The 16,074-nt window shown below is 39.6% G+C and overlaps 1 protein-coding gene across 2 annotated transcripts in view; it reads left to right on the top strand.

Annotated features, from left to right (window-relative positions):
- Nucleotides 1-16,074, top strand: part of LOC110973723 (plasma membrane calcium-transporting ATPase 3-like) — a 111,342-nt gene that overhangs the window by 12,643 nt on the left and 82,625 nt on the right. For both annotated transcript variants that reach the window (XM_087136240.1, XM_022224760.2), the window contains exon 2: nt 15,121-15,178. The gene's annotated coding sequence lies outside the window, so the exon portion shown is untranslated. The remainder of the gene's footprint in view (nt 1-15,120; nt 15,179-16,074) is intronic.

Below are 16,074 nucleotides of genomic sequence, written 5' to 3'. Positions count from 1 at the left end.
CAAAGCAGAATGCAAGAAAAGAAAGTCAGCATACATGTACATGAACATGTACATCTTAGAATTACAAGTAATCAAAGCTTCTTAAACGAGCTTGCATACAAAGGTCTTAAATTCGAACTATTTGAACTTCGTTTCTCATCAAAACATTAATTGTTGATGTTATTGACAGTATATTGAATTGGTATGTGAACAGACGCACATGTACCGTACATCTGCAGGTGGATTTCCATTCAATTTATTTCTCATCTGAAACCTAACACACACGAAATTTTGCCTCAGGGAAATGTCAATTTCTCTTATAATGCAGTGGTATTGGGTGTTTTGCATGGATGTACATGTACCTACATTGTACATACCAGGTATATGAACACTTTATACTCAGTGTTGTGGGAGTAAACTTGTGGTTTGCCCTTGGAAAATACTGAGTGGTTTTAATAGTCTGCTCTCTCAAGATCACAGTTACATTTTTCTTACAAGTGGCCGCTAAAACTGTAGTTGGCCATTGGTGCAACTTCAGAAAAATACTTCAAGAAGTGTTAGAAATCTCAGGCAACTGCCAGAACACCAGATAACAATATGCATACTACCAAATACGAAATGAAAATACCACCCTACCTGTATTTAAAATTAATGGGATGAATGCCAATTTTGAACGAATTTGGGGTAAAAACGAAAAAGCAACCAGAACGTGATATTTCTGCAAACTCTGGGTGCCCATACAAGGTGTAGGTAAAATGAGAGTGGTCTATACATGTACATGTATTGCAAATACCCCCCCAAAAAAAAATAAAATAATGAGACTTGAGTTGTATACAGGATTATACGGTCATCATATGCAAAATGAAAATTCCCTGTTCCTGCCACAGTTCATTTGTTCTTCTACAAGTATGCCAGGTACAGGAACATTTCCTTTACATGTGCGTACATTTAATATACATGTATCTACATGTATGTGATATGTGCTTGCATGATTTTTCTTTGACACACATGTACAATGTATATCTACCGGTACGGTATGTACTTGTACGTTACAGCATTGCTTTCACGTGGTTGCATTTAGCCAAGCCACACCCAGTGAGGCAATAATCATCTTTTTTAAAGCGCTCAAAATCCAGCACAGAAAGCATATTATACTGGTACACGTACCTCTCCCCCTGCCACTGAATGCAGTGGAAGTCCGCCAAAGACACTGCATAAACTGGCCCCCTGTAATCTGGGTGCTGCATGAACATGTAGATTTCCCATCAAACACCTGTGTGTGTTGAGGAAGAGTTCCCCAGGGGTACCTGCTTACCTTACCAGTACCTAAGAAAAAAATTGTCAAGAACATCTAGGAAAATCACACTCGGTGCCGGTTCCTGCCATTTTTTTTTCAATCAGTGCAGCCTCCCGATTAAAGATCTTGGCCGACGCTCGCCGACTGGCTCTGCTCGATTTTCGTCGCGCCCTTTTGCTTGGGTCTCTCTAACCCCCCACTCCCGCCCACGCCTTCCAGCCATGCAGAAAAATGCGTTCAATTTTACGGAAAGCTTCACGCCGTTGCGCATTGGGTGTACATGCTGCTTTATTGAAAAAAAAAAAAAATGGAAAGGAAAAGAAAAAGTCGAGATGGGAAAATTCAAGCAAAAGGGGCCAATAAAAGTTGTCTCACTGCCTCCAAACATGCGAGCATGCAGTGTGATTGTAAAAGAAAACAAGCAAACAAGTGCATAGTACTGGTACATGTATCGTGTACGTTGTTCAATCAGTTTGTGCAGAGGTATTTTATGATACTTTACACAGATCTGATGCAGATCCCTGCATGTTTTACTTTGATATGGGTAATGCATGTACCAGAAATTAGGGGTCCCAGAGTGCGACATTTTTGTGTCCCTGTTACATCTGACCTTTGTTATTTGGCCTGGGAATATTACTGGAATTGATTTCAAACTACATGTATTACTATTTGTTTGGCAGGTAATTTTGATTAATTCATCACTCTTGGAAATGAGAAAAATCTGTTCTGAACTTACAAAACCATATGTCAGATGTGACAGAGATACGAAAAAAAATGGGCCCCTAATTTCTGGAATTACCCTTATAAATGTACATGTATGCACTCTTCATTTCAATTTATACAGACTGTACATCTACCGGTAGGTAAAGATCTGTATGTAGTTACCTGTACTTGTGAAGTATTCACACCTTTTCACGCACAGTTTTAAGTTCTGTTATTACAAGGTCGCCATTTCAAAAAGACCATGGACAGGTACCAGGGTATTGGTACATGTACATATACCGGTATGTAGACCTACCGTTCCCAAGAAAGTGCACAAGAAAGACTGTGGCCTTTCTACTTGAGGAATTTTGATATCAGAGTGTACGGTTTATACATCAGGTGCAGCTGTAACATAGTCAACTTCCCCTCTCCCTAATCCTGAGCGTGATTAAAATCACTGGAAATTAAAGCCGGAGAGAAAATAACGGCGAGGTGTGGAGGCATATGGCTGCTTCCGCGCTAACGATGCTGATGGGAGTAATGCCATCCCAAACATGAAATGTGAAAGGTCACAAGACAGCTGTTTTTTTCTTTTTTTTCTGCAGGAGGTTCTGGCCTCCGCTTGGCTACCCTGGGAGGCTTGATCGGTCACATGTATACATGCAGTATATGTACAAGCTTTAGTGCCATCTCATATACATGTACATGTACACTTGCGTGTATATGCCCTTCTACCGTACTGCACGACTTAGCCTTTAGTTGAGCCTGCATCTTTAAGGGATTTGCTATCTTGTCTGTTCTTAATATTTGTGCTTTGCTACCTGGTACATGTACATGTACGTGTAGTGATACACAGTACTCAGGTACTAGGGTACTGGTACATTTACAACTCACATGTACATGTACGCTGTGCATAAATAGTACCTGTGCTTGTACATATATATATGTAAAATGTATAAATTTATGTGACAGAAACACTGGTAGACATCACAGTGCAAGTGTAACATCCAGTACCAGTACATATACCTACATGTACATGTAGGTCACCCGAAATTACAGTGTGAAAACAAAATGTACAGTACTGTACATGTACATGTACTTCTACATTTTTTCTATAGGTACATTATATGTATAGCTTCATGGTATGCCTGCAGCCTTGTACATGTACATGTGTACCGTGCATGTCTGGTACATCCGTGAACATACATGTACATGTGATTGTGTTGTACATGTACATGAATATATGCCTGTGCACTGTACATTGTGTACATGTACCTGTAGACGTGCCCATTTTGTAGCCCTGCACTCAAAATACCGGTTTGTCATCAGAGAATCAGCCAGCATTCCTACCACAGGGTGGTTGTGGTGGAACGCACTCAGTGGCAAATCACAAGCTGCAGTCATGAGACACCTTGCACATGTATGTACACGCACCGTCATCAATCTTGGCTTCAGTTACTCCTCCTCTCAAGACTTTCCAATGATTGCCAACATGTCCTGGACTGCTCCAAAGTTGCAAATGAGATCCAAGGAACCTCTGGGGCGTCATTAGGCAGGGGGAATAAATGCATTCTGGCAAATGAAAAACAGGAGTGCTGTCGGTAAATCTGCACATTGGGTCTGGTTGTTCAGAGCATAGAGAAAGGATCACAGTCAATGAAATAATAAATATCCCCCAGTGTGTACATGCATGCGAAGTGTGTCCACTGTCCAGTGTCAGGCATGGCAGAATAATTTACCGAGTCAGAATTTTACAAATCACTCGTATTCTGGAGTCGATTATTTTTATGTCTTAAGCCTGTGTAGTGGTTTTCTATACGTGCACATACAGTACATATCGTACGGTAGTGTACATGTTTGTATCACGAGGACACAATGTAGTAAGATGATAATGGGTCCTCAGTAGGTTGATGAGTACTGGTACATATACGTTATGCGTCCTCAGTTGACATTGCGCAAATGAATTGCGAGGAGTTGGAGTCAGATTTGCTGTAAATGGTACAAGGTACAATGTACACGTACGTGCAGCCAGTGTACATGTACATCTACGGTATATTTTACAACTTTTTGAATTACAGTGCCAAATTCAATAATCAGTTTTCTTAAGAATGATCAACTAGTCTGGTGAAACCCTTTAATCATGGAAGTACATGTACATGTACACCGTGAACCTGTACTGTAGGCATCCCTTACATGTACAATGTAGGTCAGGCACTGACCATGTGTGTATACTCATACTGTGTATGCCCGGAAGGTGGTTGCTGGCTGCGAAGTATGTCTTTCCTTTATTTATTTATTTATTCATGATCCATTACATGTATTTCCTGCCAAAGGTGGAGAAGTGTAAGGCCCCCCCAAAAGTCTCTGGTTTCTGGTCAGCGCGCACGTCGCTTTAAGCTTGCGCATTGGCAAGATAAAAAAAGTTTTTTATTTGATATAAAATATGATGCCCAAAAGCTGCCAAACTTGCTTAATCGACAGGAATCCAGAAATCCCGCTACTACTGATACAATGTCAGTAATTTTAACGGACATTTATTTTTTGAGGGGGGTACCATGCAGTTGAGTAGTATGTACAGTAAAGGAGTCCATCTACATGTAGTTCCCCATACATTTAGTTGGGCTCTCTTTTTCAGATGACGTCATTTCTGTATCATACATACACATCTGGGAACCACAAAAACGAGGTGGTGTTATGTGCTCTGTACATGTACAAGCTGATAATGCTTTTAAACAGTAAAAAGTGTGGGGACCAGTCTATTTCAGTGTTGGTAGCGGCCAGTGTTACATGCGCATGCAGTCGGGATGGACATTGGGCATTATACGCAGATGTACATCATTTCCAGGAAAAAAAATGTGAAGGTTAAAAAAAGCCGCATTTTCGCACCACTTTTGGAACCAGCTCCTGACCAGAAACTGGAGACTTTCTTGGGGCCTAAGTTACTAATTTTGTTGTATAAAGTTAAAGGAACAGGGAAGTAAAAATTTGTCATAACTCATTTAATCCATAAATACATGTATGTATGTAAATTCATTGGTATTTTTAATGTGAATTAAAAGGCAAAAACGGGTTTATGCGTAGTATTAGTGTGTCTACTTGCCACCCCAATTTTTCCCCCTCTTTCAGTGTTTGCCACCGTTCAACTTCTGTGATTTAATGAACCTACATGTACTTTAAACTCTGGACCCGTGAAGTGACATCTGGGCATGATGAGATGATCGGTAATGGAGGAAGCTGGTCTGCATGCATTCTTGCTTGGCCAGCATGATTGCCACAGCAGTATAAGGTGTCATATCATGATTTTATCTGAAATCTGACTACTTGTGCAATTGCACATGTGCGTACATGAACATGTACATACAATGGTATTTGATACTTTTACGTACATGTACATGTACAGCTTCTGCACAGCATGGCAAGCTGGGGCCTCAGTGTACTGGTACATCATACCCCACACAAAGATATATGTCAATGAAGATGAAATTTTTATGGACGGAGTGGCTTACCATAACTTTTTCATTTTTTTCCTTTACTTTTTATCCCGATAACCAATATATACATGTAAGTCCCACTTAACATTAATCTTTTTTAATTTTTGTATTGTTTTGTGCAGAAAGAATGCAGTAAACATCTTATTTCATGTTTCCCTTGACTATCTCTACTGATTTCCACTCTTTTATTTCTCTTGGCCAGCCAATAGAATGAGGAATTCTTTGGTGCAGCATGCAAGGGACCAGGGTACAGAAAAGGCATGGATTCTTTTAAATATGAAAGTCCCTTAATTTAATATTGGTTTGCCAGACCTCAGCAAGCAGGCCTTCCAACAGTAGGCTGCCAATTAATTGGCTTCTCCAGAGTATTGTACCTATTTATTGGGACATCAAATTGACTTTTCTCCTGGGAGCCTCATCGACACTGCAGTTGGTCTTGCAGTTATTAAAAGAGAGGTTTAAAAAAAAAGGTTGAATACATTATTCCACCAGTGCGTACATTAGGTACCGGTGGAAAAGCATTGCTTGTGCCCTCTATCATGTTTCAGATTAAAGCTAGTGGATGCTGAAGTCGATCTAAAAAAGACAGTAAACATCTGCCTAATGCACCCCTGTACTTGGACATGTACAGGGGTAATTCTAGAAACTAGGTTTGGTTTTTTTTTGTAAGTAAACACAGTTTCTAATTTCCAAGAATGATGAATTAATGCAAATTACCTGCCAAACAACTAGTGATAGTTTGAAATCAATTTGGGTGATATTTCCATGTCAAATAACAAAGGTTAGATGTAACAGGGACACAAAAATGTCACACTTTTGGACCCCTGATTTCTGAAATTACCCACATATGAGATCTTAAGTGTAAATCGGAAAGTAGACTTCCCACATGGTATTCCGTTTTTGTTGTGAGACATAAGACATCTATTAACAAACATTTTAAAACAAAACATTAAGAAATGGATTTATGAATTGCTTTGGAGTTTGCATGTGATCAGTGCAAATGTGTGTATGCACATGTACATGTATACAGTACGGAGCACATACCAGTACACGTACATTATATGTGCACATGTACATGTGCATTACATTTTACAACACAAAAATGTGTGCATTAATGCTTCAATTTGATCCGGAGACACCTTCTGTACATGTATGCACATGTGCATGTATGCTGCCCTGGTAGAGTTCATGGGCTCCAGTGCTGATTAATATAGGACTGGTTTATATTGGGACTCTTCATGCATCATACATGTACATGTCACAAATGACACGATCCATCCTGTCTGACTGAAGGTGCCTGCCTCCTTAGGGTGTGAATTACGTCACTGGAACCCCTGAGGAATTGCAGTTTCTCTGACCGTGAGAAAGAAATAGCACATAAAGAAGGGGGGGTGGGGAGAATCTCGTGAATTTCATAGGGCAGGACAATCACATAGTTCTTTTACTATTGTTACATTTGAGTGATTTACATGTACATGTATGTATACACTGTTTAGAACAAGTGGAGTGCATACAAGTTCTATGTGACATGTACATGTATGTATGTTTGTACAGATTCATGTACATGTACTGTATATAATGTACCCACTGATACATGTATTTACCATACATGTATTAGCTGACAAGTGAAACACTGAAGCTTGCCGCTTTTGCTGCGGTATGTTGAATGTTGTGTTCCGACAGTATCGTGCACTGTACATTTTAAAGGAAAAGTATGGATTATCAAAACATAGTTTACATGTACATGTACTTTATTAAAGTCTGTCAGCTTTCTCTTTTTTTTTTCAAAACTGCTTTACACACCCTGCATACTGTACAGGTAGTTTGTACATTTCAGAGTACATTTAAAGACTTCACTGAAGTTCGCCCATGGGTTGAGATTTTGTACTTTTTGTTGTCTAGCTGCAGAATGCCTGTCAATAGTGCTTCAAAATTTAGGGCAAATATTCCTAACTTTCCCAGATCCTTATAGTTATATGCTAAACAAGGTTTTGTTTTGTTTTTTTAATTTTCCTTAAACATCTGGCTGATTAGAGAGCAACATCCTCTGTCATGGTTGCATTCAATTTCTCACAGATTCTAATTTTTACTGTTCCTATAGAATAACGTAGGAAATATACTTGTACACTGTACATGTACATACCAAGACAGAGATGTACAATTTCACCAACGATTTGTTTGATCTCATTTACAGGTACATCATGTACATGTGTGCTGTTGGTATATTGAGGAAGAACATCAATGTGTTTGAAGAAGTTAGGAAATCGGATTTTATGATTTGAATACATGTAGGAAAGGTTTTTTGCAGTGTTGACTGTCGATGTCCTTTGTGACTGTAACGGGAAAACTACAGCATTTTGGTTTTTATGCTATTTATGCAAATTTATGAACTACAGACTCAGTGTCACCCTAGCCAGAACAGTAGTGGCTCCATAGCTCCGTGTACAAATACATGTACTACACTTTTCTACATTTTCTTCGAGCACGTTCCACTTTGAAGTGTTTACCGTGTTAAGTTGCTTGTTTGGACAATAGTATTAAATGGCCAGTATTTCTTCAAAACATTGTTCAGGGGTAATTGTGAAGGATAAAATGTTGTACCTTTTGTAGGCTCTTTTGACAAGTTCCAAGTTCCAACCAAAGAAAAACAGCATCCTCTAAAATATTCATGTACCTGGTATGTACTGATGAAAGGATTTATTTTAAAAGTAGAAAAATTACCAACTTGTCACTTTTCTTAGAAAAAGTGTGTTTAAATGTGGTTTGTATTGTAAAACATTGTAATGTATATGAAAAAAAAAGTTGTTTCCTTTAATACCTTGTAGTTATTGAAAATTATGCAAGTGTACATCTACCACTGCCAAGGAATGCGCACATGAACAGTACATGTACAAACTGGTCGTACCGGTACCGGTACATGGATCTATTTTTGAACTGTATTGGATGCAGTCCAACTCAAAACTGGCTTATATTTTTGGAATAGCCAACTCTATGTCACTGTCAGACTTTCCCCTTGCTTTTCTTCTCTATTGGCACGCTTTACAATGTACATAACAGGTACATTAAATTACGGTACTGAACTCAGACAAACCAGATGTACCAGTACCGTACATGTACCGGTACATTACACATGGCAAACATGTTGATATAATTTTCATGGTAGCGCATGACCATTGTTGACGTTATTTAGGCTACATGTACATGTAGTACATGTGCAATGCACATGTACATGTAGGTCATGCCTGACCTCTTATGACCTCTATGAAAGGTTTGTGCACAAGTCTGACAAATGTCTGCCAGGTTTACATACACTGTACATGTATACCATACATGTACGTGAAGAGTATGTTGCCGGAATGGTCATTTTAATGCAATGGTGCCTGTTCTACAGATAGTCCGTACCAGTACATGTGCCTACATACTGTACATGCACACGTACATGTACATGTAGTGCCACTGGTACATGTACATGTACATGTACCTCAATTACTATACAAAATTTGTAAATACTTGTGTACCTGAAGTGTCTTCCAATCTGCAAAAGTACCGTAGCCTGACATTACAACTCACCCAGTTTTGCTTGTCTCTCAAGTTAAAAAAAAATACCAGCCAAGCTTTTGAACACTTTTGGGTGTTACATTTACACTTGAATAGCCTACATGTATAACATCTTAGGTACCATACATCACAATATCCTAAAAGCTGTGAGATTGTTTGAAATTTGAAGAGTAAATCCACTTCTTAGATGACCAAAAATGCACAAGACCTGAACTAATAGAATGTGAAGGTCCTTGGGTGGGCCCTAAACCCACTGTTATGGCTTTGCCCCACCCCTTCTCCGTTTCAGTACCCCCCCTACATGTACATACAGTAGGCACTATTTATCAGTCCCCACTGAGTTCAAAATTTAGACCTTGTAGAATACTGACCTACATGTACATGTCCTGGGCTTGTCCTTGACACCTTTGTCCTTGGCATCTATCACCAGCACATGATAAGGTACATGATATACTGTACATTGTGAACAGTCTTGACTTGGCATCCAAAGGATACCTCAAAAAGTCTTCAGGTTCATTTTTAGTGCACTCACGCGGCTATATGTACAGTAGCATAGTGCAGTCTGGGGGCAATTGGTGGGATAATGTTTTTACACTGCACGCCTGCAGTTGTGTTGGCACACGCCCTACCGGTATTATGGGAAGTACATGTACATACAACGTGTACATGTACATTGTAGGTACATGTATCTGGTTCTTATCTACGTACATGTAAATCTTTAAAAAAAAAGCTGACCCCTTCTCCCTCCCACTCGATACATGTACATGTAATATATTCAAATCTGAGCTTGGTTTTAGTCTGACCAGCAGATGCTTTGACAACAAGGCCAGGCCCGGCTCGAGCCGCGTCGAATAATCCGCACTTCATCCCTGGTCAGCAGTGTGTGCGTGGACGCGTGCATGCGATAATTACAGTCTGGTGGATATGTAAATGTTGACACAGGCCAGGGCATTTCGACATGTCATCTGATACACTAAACACGCAGTTTGACAAATAAGGGGGGAGGGGGGGAGCCGGCACACAGCATATTACACACGGGTGTGTATACATGTACATGTACATGCAATCTGAGGCGACTCATGCAAAATTAATGCTGTCATCTCCTAAGCAAAAATAACAAGCAGGAAGATGCGTTATTTGGACAGAAGTAGAAGTATTTCTTTTCCACATGGACTTGTACAAAATGCACATTGGTGTAGGCTGTTTATGTACACATAAGCATAATTTGATTTTTCATTTCAGGAAACAGTGCAGGCATTAAGAGATTCAGACTCATTCAAACTGGCATTTTTATTTTGAGTATTATAAGTGTGGCTACAGTTCGTGTTCAGATTGAAGGAATTTTTTCCAAGGCTCCAAAAGCCTGTTAAGTGAATATGCACTGGTAGACCAAGGCCAATAGTTGTACAGTTACCTGGTCCCCGAAAACTCAGTTGTTGTTTTTTTAGCTTAAATCAATGGGAAAAGGTTCAGGCAGTGGAAAAAGACAAGGTTATTTAGCAAGGACAACATCAAACCTGTAATGATCACTGACTATCTTTGTCTGTGTGTCACTGTTGCCAGTGCTTCACGCAGTTTGCTCAAAGCATCATTAGTGAGTAGGAGTGTATGGTCACTCCTTTCAGTAAAGTCTTCACCTTCAATAATGCGCTAAATTGTCAGGCTGACAAATGTACATGTACCAGTAGTGCTTCTTTTCTGGCATATTGGAATTGAAATTGTCAGAAATTTTCCTTTTGCACACTGATATCATTAAAGAGAAAAAAATGAGGTTAACATCAGAATGTGGTTTATAAGTGCATGCTTTGAAAGTTTGTACCGCATAGACAGGGGTTAGATTTATCTAGGATTTCTCCAGATTTCAAGATTCATTCATCAGGATTTTTCCAGATTTCTGGGTTTTTCAAACAATTTCACTTCAGATCTGGAAATCCTGTTTTTCCCATGAAGGTGTTTTTATAAACATTGACGAGCATAAGAAATACATGTAGGTATTTTGAGGGGTACTTCTGCATACATGTACAGGTACAGGTATAGGCAAACACATGTCCATGTACGTGTACACAAGACTCTATGCTGCTGTATGGCCAGGTCAGAATCTCTGCGGATGAAAGTTTAGGATATTTCATTTTCCTCCAATCTCACCCCTGGTAAATGCACGTGTATGTGTACATACATGTATACATGTGTACATGTACATGTATAATTGTAAGTGTCTAAGGTCTGTCGATGCATCGATAATGTCTGATATATCGATTTTGCTTTGATATTGATATGAACGATATAACTTTAACATTGAAATCGATATATCAAAAGTGCCAATATAACGAAAAAAATGAAGCTATAAATATAATAAATTACAGTGTAGTTGTTTGTGGTGAAAGAAGAATGTTTGTGACTTTTCCTAGAACTGTACTTGATGCGGGCCGCTCAAGAGAAACTCAAAGGCAAGAAATTGTTACAATGTTCAGCCCAATAAACCTCTGACTCCCCTTTCATGCATTGAATCTCAACACCGCCGGCTTACTCTGATCTTGCTGACTGTCTCATCTTGCTGACGACTGTTGCAATCTTGCAGACTTGTTAAAATAAATAAAGATTAAATCCTTTTAAGAAATCTGGAAGAAATTGAAAGCCATGCACAGACACCCAGTCTAATAGTGTTGTCTTGGTAGTACTATTGCTCAGCGATGTGGATCCAAAATCAACACCTTGATTGGTCTGTGAGAATGTGGGGCATTCCGAACATCAAAACTGGCCAATCTACACCTGGAGCAAAAACTTACATGATTTACACCTTTTGCACGCCCTTTGTAAGATTTCATGGCTTCGCCAATTGTTTAGTCTTTCCTTAAGACCCCAGTGCTTGATGTCGAAATGTTCAGAATGCACCCTCTTTATGGCTGTGTGCTCGCTACACTAGCGAGTCCCAAAACAAGTGGAATGGTGCTCTCCTACAATGACCCAAATAATCCCTGACGCCTTGAACTGAGAGTGATAACCTCACAGCCCGCACATGCAGGTCCCATGCGTTTTTCTTGGCAATGACCCAAAACTGCTATCAATAATTGTTTGCAGAGTAGGCTGAATCAAAACAGCACCTGAAAACTGAATATATGTACTGCAGCATTAAGGTCGGTTCATGCATGTACATGTACGTGTACTTGAATTGGCCTTATACATGTAGTACAATGGGCGCCAAACGCTTTCCTTCTGCAGCATGGTTCAAACTTGAAAAGTTTACGTTTTGGGGGGCAATTTTAGCAAGTCAGTTGATTTGGGTATAAAAGAACTGAACCGTCAAGAAGGTCTGCCGGCAAGCTGGGACTTTGCAAGTTGTGCATTGATTTTTTTGAGAGGCAAGTCATAGAGCTGGCTGTAGTGATTGTGGATCGGCGAGACTTAAGAGGGCACATTCATATTAAAATGAGGTGAGCCATCAGTGACGCCAGGCATTCCAAACGTGGACTGGCCGGACTTTTATTGATATTTAAATGAGGCACATCATCAATGAAGCCGGCCGCTCAGATCACGGACTGGCTGGAGTATGCATGCTTTCGCATTTGAATATACCGTTCTGACTGCGGGTTGTTGGTGTTGCAAGGTGCTCTTTTCGGGAAGATTAAAAAAGCTCGCAAATTCTAGCAGACTTATGGCGTGGTGCACGGTTAGGACCAATTGGTAAGCCGCCTAACTGCAAAAGGTGTTCCGCATTGGTTTTGAGCTTGAAAACATTCTTTGAAACAATTTAATATTTCAATATTATCGATGTCGGGCTGCCGACATATCAATTTTGACAATTATCTATAATTGACGAAGCTTATTAGTGTCTGAACATGCTGAGAGCAAAAGGGGATGTGGGATTAGGAGCATTTTGTCAGGACCTGTCCAGGGTCACATTTCTTGGTTTTGTTTGTTCATTGAATGTATGAATTTGTGTGCACTCCATTCCTTGTTCTCAACATCTGATGTTGTACACGAACATGTGTATTGTCATTGAAAATTTACTCTGTAAATGTACCAGTACATTATTTTTGCATACCATATGTGCATTGTTAACCCAGATGGTTTGTGTACACGTAGGAGCACCACTTTTATGGCATTGCAACCTGACCTGTGTGGACAGCATGCTGCTTTCTGACGACAATGGACTAGGGAGAGAAAGTACATGTCATAATGGGGGAAAAAACCTTCCCGCATTTCATTTGGGGAGCCATTGCTGTTTGGCCCCTGTGTGTGAAAGATTTTTTTTTTAATCGATTAGTGCTGACGTGAGACTGCCGACAGAGCCGGATTTTCCAACACCTCTGCTGACGAGTGAGATCTCTCTGCATATGATAATGGGGCCTTGATAGCCTTCCCACAAGTAGGCATTGCAGTACATGTACATGTACATACCGGTGTCGTACTGGGTTGCCCATGTGTGGTTATCAACTACATTGTATCTCCCTTTCTTTCAGTGAGGCCCTCCAGTTGTTGCAGAGATGTGAGTTAAGATGAGGGCCGTGGATCGTCTCAACAGTGCAAATGATGATCACAATCAGAATATGTTGATGTGTATACATGTACGTGTAATAGTGTTGTATTTCATCAGCAGGTGATTAGATTCATGTTGTCAAGTGCACTTCTGAATGGTAATCAACACATATACCAATAGCATGTTGGCACAGTACAGTACATGTACATTCTATGTACATGTACATGTATGTGTACAGTGTACATGCACACATTGTGTACATATTTATGGGAATGTATACTGTATATGAAATGTACGTGTACATGTATTTTTAAAGAAAATACTGCATAGTGGTATACCGATGAATCATGGAAAGAAAAAAAGTTACAGATAATTGTATCAGCAACCAGTGCACTTGCAGCCTCGGTTATGTACAAAATGTACATGTGTACAGGCATGTGCGTGCACCCTGCATGGCAGACGTACATTGTACTGCACATTTTTCCCCACAAAATTAAATTTCAAAGACATGTACATGTACATACATGTACATGTACAGTCACATGTCCATGTACATATACATGTACCATGACCTGTATTTGTAGACAGGCACAGGTGAATGTGCTTAAAATGAAACGGCCATGACATGCACACAGCCTGATACATTTACCGTAGCATACATGTGCTGTACCTTGGTACATGCACAAATGAAAACTGAAGTAACCGGTGCTCACCAGTACGTTTCACATGGGGCATGGGTATCTAAGTACATGTACATGTACATACATGTATACTGGTATGGGGCAGTGCTGATATCCAGGATTCTCGCAAAATGACTGGTACCGCGCCAGTGAAAATAGCGACCATGGCGACGTACATGTATGCACGCACCAGCGTGTGTGGTTGCTACCCGCAATTTTGTGCAACTCAGGGATGTCTGTGCTGCCCCATACAGTACATGTACACTGTAGTGTGTATTTGCCTGCAACTGGGGACCCCCTATTGTTCCTCTTTTGTTTGTACTTTAACTTTTTTAGAAGCCCACCCATATGTTTTGTACACAGTTGTCAATCGGGGACCTTCTGACAATCAGGGACCTTATTGTCCTCTATTGTTCCGGGTCCCCAATTGAATGCAGAAACAAACTCACACACACAGGTACATTACCAATATGTGCATACATACATTGTATATTTGTACAATGTACATGTACACACAGGTAAGGGACATTTAGACATGCATGTTTACAAACTACATGTAGAATTTAGTAGGATCTGTAGCTTGCTGTCTGTAGGATTTATGGTTTTGCATTACACTACCAGTATTTGCCTTCCCTGGGAAATAAAGTCAATAGTGAGATAAAGTCTGTTGGATGACCTGACTTCACCTTCTACATGTGGCAATAAACATGTACAATGTTTACATGCAGGTAGTGATGAACTGCACAACTGGGGCAGTAACGGAAAGCCAAATCTGTTGACAGGGCTCTGTATGTGTCTAATTTATGACGTGCATAATTTGAGGGCTTGTCCGTAAAAACCTCCAGTTTCATATGGTTCATGTACATGTACCTGTACACGTTTTGCGAGCCAGTGACTGATTTATAAGGTTTCTTTTTCTGTCTGCTTGATTCACAGATCTTTGGAATCACCTGTGGCTGCAACCCACAATCTTTGAATTATTGTACAGATTTAGGTGAGTAAACATTCATGTGTTACACTTTATACGTGTACATGTATGTGTAGGTGGGTCTGTCCACAATAAAACACACATTTGCACATAACCAAAATCATCTCTTTTTTCAACCATGTTGTGAGTCAAGAAGTGAACTTTAACCATTTTTACTGATGTTTGTATAATTGTAGAGAGATAGTTTATACAGTTTAATAGGATTTGGTTGTTCATTGCTAAAATAATCAGGATCTTGGTGAAAATGTCCAGCTTATTTTAAGGGGTTCCAGTGGGACATGCACATAACTGTGTCAGCTCATGTTTTTAGATTATCTAAAATACCACTTTCAAGGAGAAAGGCAATTCATCTGTCAAAACATGGGTAGTACAGGTATAACATTTGAGAAATGTGTCAAAATCTATGGCTTTTTGTTTCTTGAAGTTATCTTAAACAGGAATTTAAGGAGAGCTAATTAAGGAATAACGTATGTCACGGTGTCTGTACACAGAGTGACAAACATGAAACAGGCTGATTTTGCCATTCCTTGAGCAGGTAACCTGAACAAAAACATGCATATCTTCCTGAGAAAAGTTTTTACAAAAATATTTTACATCATATTTGTGGTTTTTACCCTGTCATACGACAAAACTAAGGTTTAATTTTAGGAATTGCAAATGTCTGTCCACTGTTTTGTAACATTTGTCACAACCATTTTTTCCCTCTAAATGTAAAAATCTTAGAAGACTTATCTTATAATTACATACATTTTTTATAAAACCAAATGAAATGAAGTAACAAACAATTCATTAAAAAACATTGGTTTATTGTGCTGAAATGAAAGTGAGAAGACTGTCTGTCCCCAGGTTGTGATATGTGGCAAACATTATGTCTGTCCATGTGATAAATGTTACTCAATGAG

The sequence above is a fragment of the Acanthaster planci genome, linkage group LG04 (assembly GCF_054643075.1).
Source record: "Acanthaster planci isolate LZ-2023a linkage group LG04, COTS_SCS, whole genome shotgun sequence".
Lineage (NCBI taxonomy): Eukaryota > Metazoa > Echinodermata > Asteroidea > Valvatida > Acanthasteridae > Acanthaster > Acanthaster planci.
The sequence above is the reverse complement of the archived record's forward strand: the minus strand, read 5'-3'. Positions and strand labels throughout refer to the sequence as shown.